Here is a 7,531-nt window from a genome sequence, read left to right on the forward strand (position 1 = left end):
TTTACCGACTCTTGAACATGCAACATATAATGGTCCATGGGAAAACAATCTGTATTCAGATCTATACCTCATGATTCTAATGATTGCCCTTGAGCTTTGTTGATGGTGATTGCTAATCGACCATTCCCTGTCCCGGTGTCCCGGTCGTCATTTACATCCCCCTGTTTCCTCCGGTGTCCCCGTTGTAGTTGTGTCCCTGTGTCCCGGTCGTCATTTATATTCCCTGTGTCCCGGTCGTCATTTGTATCCCGGTGTCCCGGTCTGTATATACATTCGTTTTTTAGTTTTGTTTTTCTCCTTTATTTTTTTCCTTTTTTTTTCTTTTTTAGCTTATTTAGATTTTTAGATTTTTTAGTTTTTTTATTAGTTTTTAGTTTTTTTTTTCTTTTTAGTTTTTTTGTCCCGGTCGTCATTTATATCCCCCTGTTTCCCCGGTGTCCCCGTTGTAGTTGTGTCCCTGTGTCCCGGTCGTCATTTATATTCCCTCTGTCCCGGTCGTCATTTGTATCCCGGTGTACCGGTCTGTATATACATTCGTTTTTTAGTTTTGTTTTTCTCCTTTATTTTTTTCCTTTTTTTTTCTTTTTTAGTTTATTTTGATTTTTAGATTTTTTAGTTTTTTTATTAGTTTTTATTTTTTTTTCTTTTTAGTTTTTTTGTAGTTTTTACCTTCTTTTTAGTTTTGTTAATTTTTTTTTTTACTTATGTCCTGGTCGTCATTTATACTCCCTATGTCCCGGTGCTTTGTTGATTGCTAATCGAACATTCCTTTTGTCCTGGTCGCTTTCTCTTTGAGTGTCGTCATTTATTTTTTTCTTTTTTAGTTCTTTTAGTTTTTACCTTTTTTAGTTTTTTTTAGTTTTTTAGATGAAAATTTTTTTTAGTTTTTTCCTTTTTTTCTTTTTAGTTTTTTATTGGTTTTTACCTTTATGTTAGCTTATTTTTCAGTTTTTTCCTTTTTTTATTAGTTTTTAGTTTTTTTGTAGTTTTTGCCTTTTTTTAGTTTTTTCAGTTTTTTTTTAGTTTTTTATTGGTTTTTACCTTTATTTTAGCTTATTTTTCAGTTTTTTCCTTTTTTTATTTTTTTTTAGTTTTTAGTTTTTTTAGTTTTTTACCTTTTTTTAGTTTTTTTAGTTTTTTTAGTTTTTTAGCTTTTTTATTTTTTTTATTAGTTTTAAGTTTTTTTTGTAGTTTTTGCCTTTTTTTAGTTTTTTTAGTTTTTTAGCTTTTTTATTAGTTTTTAGTTTTTTTTGTAGTTTTTGCCTTTTTTTAGTTTGACAACTTATTTTTATATATATAGATAGTTTTTTTTTTTTACTTATGTCCTGGTCGTCATTTATACTCCCTGTGTCCCGGTGCTTTGTTGATTGCTAATCGAACATTCCTTTTGTCCTGGTCGCTTTCTCTTTGAGTGTCGTCATTTATTAGTTTTTTCCTTTTTTTCTTTTTAGTTTTTTATTGGTTTTTACCTTTATTTTAGCTTATTTTTCAGTTTTTTCCTTTTTTTAGTTTTTTTTTATTTTTTATTTTTTTTTAGTTTTTTACCTTTTTTTAGTTTTTTTAGTTTTTTTAGTTTTTTAGCTTTTTTACTTTTTTTATTAGTTTTTAGTTTTTTTTTGTAGTTTTTGCCTTTTTTTAGTTTTTTCAGTTTTTTTTTTAGTTTTTTATTGGTTTTTACCTTTATAGTTTTTTTAGTTTTTTAGCTTTTTTATTTTTTTTATTAGTTTTTAGTTTTTTTTGTAGTTTTTGCCTTTTTTTAGTTTTTTCAGTTTTGACGTCACCTAATCCAGTTTTTTCAGGTGACGTCACCTGACACATCCATCCATCCATCCACAGACAGACAACTTATTTTTATATATATAGATAGATAGAAGATGTATATATAAATAAGTTGTCTTTGTGTCTGTGTGTCGAGTGACGTCACTGTCCGCATATGACGTCTGAATTATTTCATCACATACCAATTCAAAGACGAATGTATTCAAGCCGAAGTAGCTCAGTTATATAACTATCTGTGTTGGCGCATTGGGTTTGATCTTAGCGTGGTAATACGGGACCCAGAGATCGAACCATGCTGCAGGAATGCACTACAGGGCCGACGCAGGGACCTTAGTAGTCAAGAAGCGTCGTTAATCCGATACAAATACAAATACAGTAGCTCAGTTGGTAAAGCGTTATGTTCCAGGTTCTAGGCCCGAGAGGTTCCAGGTTCGAATTTTGGCTTTAGCATTAATGCAACAGAAGAAAAAAAACTAAAAAAGATAAAAACTACAAAAAAAATTAAAAAGAAAATACATAAAAACTAAAAAGCTAAAAAACTAAAAAAAAGGGTAAAAAACTAAAAACTAAAAAACTAAAAAAAAACTAAAAAAAACTAAAAAAAGGTAAAAACTACAAAAAAAAACTAAAAAGAAAAAAAACTAAAAACTAATAAAAAACTAAAAAAGCTATACAAAACTAAAAACTGAAAAAGAAAAAAAAGAAAAAAAAAGAAAAAAAGGAAAAAAAACTGACAAATAAAGGAGAAAAAGAAAACTAAAAAAACTAAAAATAAAAAAAACTAAAAAAGGTAAATGTATTCAAGCCGAAGCAGCTGAGTTGGTAAAGCGTTATGTTCCAGGTTCTAGGTCCGAGAGGTTCCAGGTTCGAACCTTGGCTTTAGCATAAATACAAAAGAAGAAAAAAAAACTAAAAAAGAAAAAAAATGAAAAAAATTAAAAAACAGGTAAAAACTACTAAAAAAAACTAAAAAAGCTACAAAAATAAAAAAAAATAAAAAAGGTAAAAAACTAAAAAAGAAAAAAAACTAAAAAAAACTAAAAAAGGTAAAAACGGCAAAAAACCAAAAAGAAAAAAAAAACAACTAAAAACTAATAAAAACTAAAAGCTGAAAAAGAAAAAAAAACTAAAAAAGAAAAAAACTGAAAAATAAAGGAGAAAAAGAAAACTAAAAAAAAATTAAAAAAACTAAAAAGGCAAAAGCTACAAAAAACTAAAAAGAAAAAAGAAAAAAAATAAAAAGCTAAAAAAGGTAAAAACCAAAAAAAAAAACTAAAAAGAAAAAAAGAAAAAACAAAAAAAATTATTTCATCATATACCAATTCAAAAACGAATGTATATGCAGACCAGGACAAATGGGAATATAAATGACGACCGGGACACTCAAAGAGAAATTTCAGACTGGGACAACGGCACACAAATGACGACTGGGACATGTGTGTCGACTGACGTCATTTTTGTGTGTCGACTGACGTCATGTTTGTCGACTATAAATGACGACTGGGACACAGGGACACAACTACAACGGGGACGCCGGGGGGCACAGGGGGATATATTAATGACGATGGGGACACAGGGAATGTTTGATTAGCAATCACCATCAACAAAGTTCAAGGGCAATCATTAGAATAATGAGGTATATCTCTGAATACGGATTGTTTTTCTCATGGACAATTATATGTTGCATGTTCAAGAGTCGGGAAACCTGACAATCTATTTATATGTACAGACAATGGGACAGCGAAGAATGTTGTATATATTCGCAAGTTTTACGTAGTTAAATATATATATATATATATATATATATATATATATATATATATATATACTAGCTGTTGGGGTGGCGCTTCGCGCCACCCCAACACCTAGTTGGTGGGGGCGCTTCGCGCCCCCCCCCAAGCCCCCCCGCGCGCGTAAGTCGTTACGCGCCATAATAGTTACGCGCCATTGTAGTTGTGTCCCTATGTCCCACCTATGAATACAGATAGATATATATATATATATATATATATATATATATATATATATATATATATATATATATATATACTAGCTGTTGGGGTGGCGCTTCGCGCCACCCCAACACCTAGTTGGTGGGGGCGCTTCGCGCCCCCCCCAAGCCCCCCCGCGCGCGTAAGTCGTTACGCGCCATAATAGTTACGCGCCATTGTAGTTGTGTCCCTATGTCCCACCTGTGAATATAGATAGATATATATATATGGTTTTAACTACGTAAAACTTGCGAATATACAACATTCTTTGCTGTCCCATTGTCTTTGCATATAAATAGATTGTCAGGTTTACCGACTCTTGAACATGCAACATATAATGGTCCATGGGAAAACAATCTGTATTCAGATCTATACCTCATGATTCTAATGATTGCCCTTGAGCTTTGTTGATGGTGATTGCTAATCGACCATTCCCTGTCCCGGTGTCCCGGTCGTCATTTACATCCCCCTGTTTCCCCCGGTGTCCCCGTTGTAGTTGTGTCCCTGTGTCCCGGTCGTCATTTATATTCCCTGTGTCCCGGGTCCCGGTCGTCATTTGTATCCCGGTGTCCCGGTCTGTATATACATTCGTTTTTTAGTTTTGTTTTTCTCCTTTATTTTTTTCCTTTTTTTTTCTTTTTTAGCTTATTTAGATTTTTAGATTTTTTAGTTTTTTTATTAGTTTTTAGTTTTTTTTTCTTTTTAGTTTTTTTGTCCCGGTCGTCATTTATATCCCCCTGTTTCCCCCGGTGTCCCCGTTGTAGTTGTGTCCCTGTGTCCCGGTCGTCATTTATATTCCCTGTGTCCCGGTCGTCATTTGTATTCCGGTGTACCGGAGTTGTGTCCCTGTGTCCCGGTCGTCATTTATATTCCCTGTGTCCCGGGTCCCGGTCGTCATTTGTATCCCGGTGTCCCGGTCTGTATATACATTCGTTTTTTAGTTTTGTTTTTCTCCTTTATTTTTTTCCTTTTTTTTTCTTTTTTAGCTTATTTAGATTTTTAGATTTTTTAGTTTTTTTATTAGTTTTTAGTTTTTTTTTCTTTTTAGTTTTTTTGTCCCGGTCGTCATTTATATCCCCCTGTTTCCCCCGGGTCGTCATTTATACTCCCTGTGTCCCGGTGCTTTGTTGATTGCTAATCGAACATTCCTTTTGTCCTGGTCGCTTTCTCTTTGAGTGTCGTCATTTATTTTTTTCTTTTTTAGTTCTTTTAGTTTTTACCTTTTTTAGTTTTTTTTAGTTTTTAGTTTTTTTAGTTTTTTACCTTTTTTTAGTTTTTTTAGTTTTTTTTAGTTTTTTAGCTTTTTTATTTTTTTTATTAGTTTTTAGTTTTTTTGTAGTTTTTGCCTTTTTTTTAGTTTTTTTAGTTTTTTAGCTTTTTTATTAGTTTTTAGTTTTTTTTGTAGTTTTTGCCTTTTTTTAGTTTTTTTAGTTTTTTAGCTTTTTTATTTTTTTTATTAGTTTTTAGTTTTTTTTGTAGTTTTTGCCTTTTTTTTCTCTTTGAGTGTCGTCATTTATTAGTTTTTTCCTTTTTTTTTTTAGTTTTTTATTGGTTTTTACCTTTATTTTAGCTTATTTTTCAGTTTTTTCCTTTTTTTTAGTTTTTTTTATTTTTTATTTTTTTTAGTTTTTTACCTTTTTTTAGTTTTTTTAGTTTTTTAGCTTTTTTACTTTTTTTATTAGTTTTTAGTTTTTTTTGTAGTTTTTGCCTTTTTTTAGTTTTTTCAGTTTTTTTTTAGTTTTTTATTGGTTTTTACCTTTATAGTTTTTTTAGTTTTTTAGCTTTTTTATTTTTTTTATTAGTTTTTTGTTTTTTTTGTAGTTTTTGCCTTTTTTTAGTTTTTTCAGTTTTGACGTCACCTGATCCAGTTTTTTCAGGTGACGTCACCTGACACATCCATCCACACATCCATCCATCCATCCATCCACAGACAACTTATTTTTATATATATAGATATATATATATATGGTTTTAACTACGTAAAACTTGCGAATATACAACATTCTTTGCTGTCCCATTGTCTTTGCATATAAATAGATTGTCAGGTTTACCGACTCTTGAACATGCAACATATAATGGTCCATGGGAAAACAATCTGTATTCAGATCTATACCTCATGATTCTAATGATTGCCCTTGAGCTTTGTTGATGGTGATTGCTAATCGACCATTCCCTGTCCCGGTTTCCCGGTCGTCATTTATATCCCCCTGTTTCCCCCGGTGTCCCCGTTGTAGTTGTGTCCCTGTGTCCCGGTCGTCATTCATATTCCCTGTGTCCCGGTCGTCATTTGTATCCCGGTGTCCCGGTCTGTATATACATTCGTTTTTTAGTTTTGTTTTTCTCCTTTATTTTTTTCCTTTTTTCTTTTTTTTCTTTTTTAGTTTATTTAGATTTTTAGATTTTTTAGTTTTTTTATTAGTTTTTAGTTTTTTTGTAGTTTTTACCATTTTTTTAGTTTTTTTAGTTTTTTTTTTTACTTATGTCCTGGTCGTCATTTATACTCCCTGTGTCCCGGTCGTCATTTGTGTCTCGGTGCTTTGTTGATTGCTAATTTATATTATATTTATATTTATATTTTTTATATTTATTAATATTTTTTTAGTTTTCTTTTTCTCTTATTTTTCAGTTTTTTCCTTTTTTTTAGTTTTTTCTTTTTTAGTTTTTAGTTTTTTTTTGTTTTTTACCTTTTTAAAAAACAAAGCACCTTGCTCTTTTTTAGTTTATTTAGATTTTTAGTTTTTTTATTAGTTTTTAGTTTTTTTTTTTTTTTAGTTTTTTTGTAGTTTTTACCTTCTTTTTAGTTTTGTTAGTTTTTTTTTTTACTTATGTCCTGGTCGTCATTTATACTCCCTGTGTCCCGGTGCTTTGTTGATTGCTAATCGAACATTCCTTTTGTCTCGTCATTTATTTTTTTCTTTTTTAGTTCTTTTAGTTTTTACCTTTTTTAGTTTTTTTTTTAGTTTTTTAGATGAAATTTTTTTTTAGTTTTTTCCTTTTTTCTTTTTAGTTTTTTATTGGTTTTTACCTTTATTTTAGCTTATTTTTCAGTTTTTTCCTTTTTTTTAGTTTTTTTTTTATTTTTTATTTTTTTTAGTTTTTTACCTTTTTTTAGTTTTTTTATTTTTTTTAGTTTTTTAGCTTTTTTACTTTTTTTATTAGTTTTTAGTTTTTTTTTTTGTAGTTTTTGCCTTTTTTTAGTTTTTTCAGTTTTTTTTTTTTAGTTTTTTATTGGTATTTACCTTTATTTTAGCTTATTTTTCAGTTTTTTCCTTTTTTTTAGTTTTTTTTAGTTTTTAGTTTTTTTAGTTTTTTACCTTTTTTTAGTTTTTATAGTTTTTTTAGTTTTTTAGCTTTTTTATTTTTTTTATTAGTTTTTAGTTTTTTTGTAGTTTTTGCCTTTTTTTAGTTTTTTTAGTTTTTTAGCTTTTTTATTAATTTTTTATTGGTTTTTACCTTTATTTTAGCTTATTTTTCAGTTTTTTCCTTTTTTTTAGTTTTTTTTTATTTTTTTTTTTTTAGTTTTTTACCTTTTTTTAGTTTTTTTAGTTTTTTTAGTTTTTTAGCTTTTTTACTTTTTTTATTAGTTTTTAGTTTTTTTGTAGTTTTTGCCTTTTTTTAGTTTTTTCAGTTTTTTTTTTAGTTTTTTATTGGTTTTTACCTTTATTTTAGCTTATTTTTCAGTTTTTTCCTTTTTTTAGTTTTTTTTAGTTTTTAGTTTTTTTTAGTTTTTTACCTTTTTTTAGTTTTTTTAGTTTTTTAGC

At 28.8% G+C, this 7,531-nt stretch overlaps 1 long non-coding RNA gene across 1 annotated transcript in view; it reads right to left on the reverse strand.

The window, feature by feature from the left end:
• Nucleotides 1-7,531, reverse strand: part of LOC136037810 (uncharacterized) — an 11,358-nt gene extending 3,827 nt beyond the window's left edge. The window contains exon 1 of the long non-coding RNA XR_010620042.1: nucleotides 6,710-7,531. This is a non-coding gene — a long non-coding RNA (uncharacterized LOC136037810). The remainder of the gene's footprint in view (nucleotides 1-6,709) is intronic.

The sequence above is a fragment of the Artemia franciscana genome, chromosome 17, assembly GCF_032884065.1.
Source record: "Artemia franciscana chromosome 17, ASM3288406v1, whole genome shotgun sequence".
NCBI classification, from domain to species: domain Eukaryota; kingdom Metazoa; phylum Arthropoda; class Branchiopoda; order Anostraca; family Artemiidae; genus Artemia; species Artemia franciscana.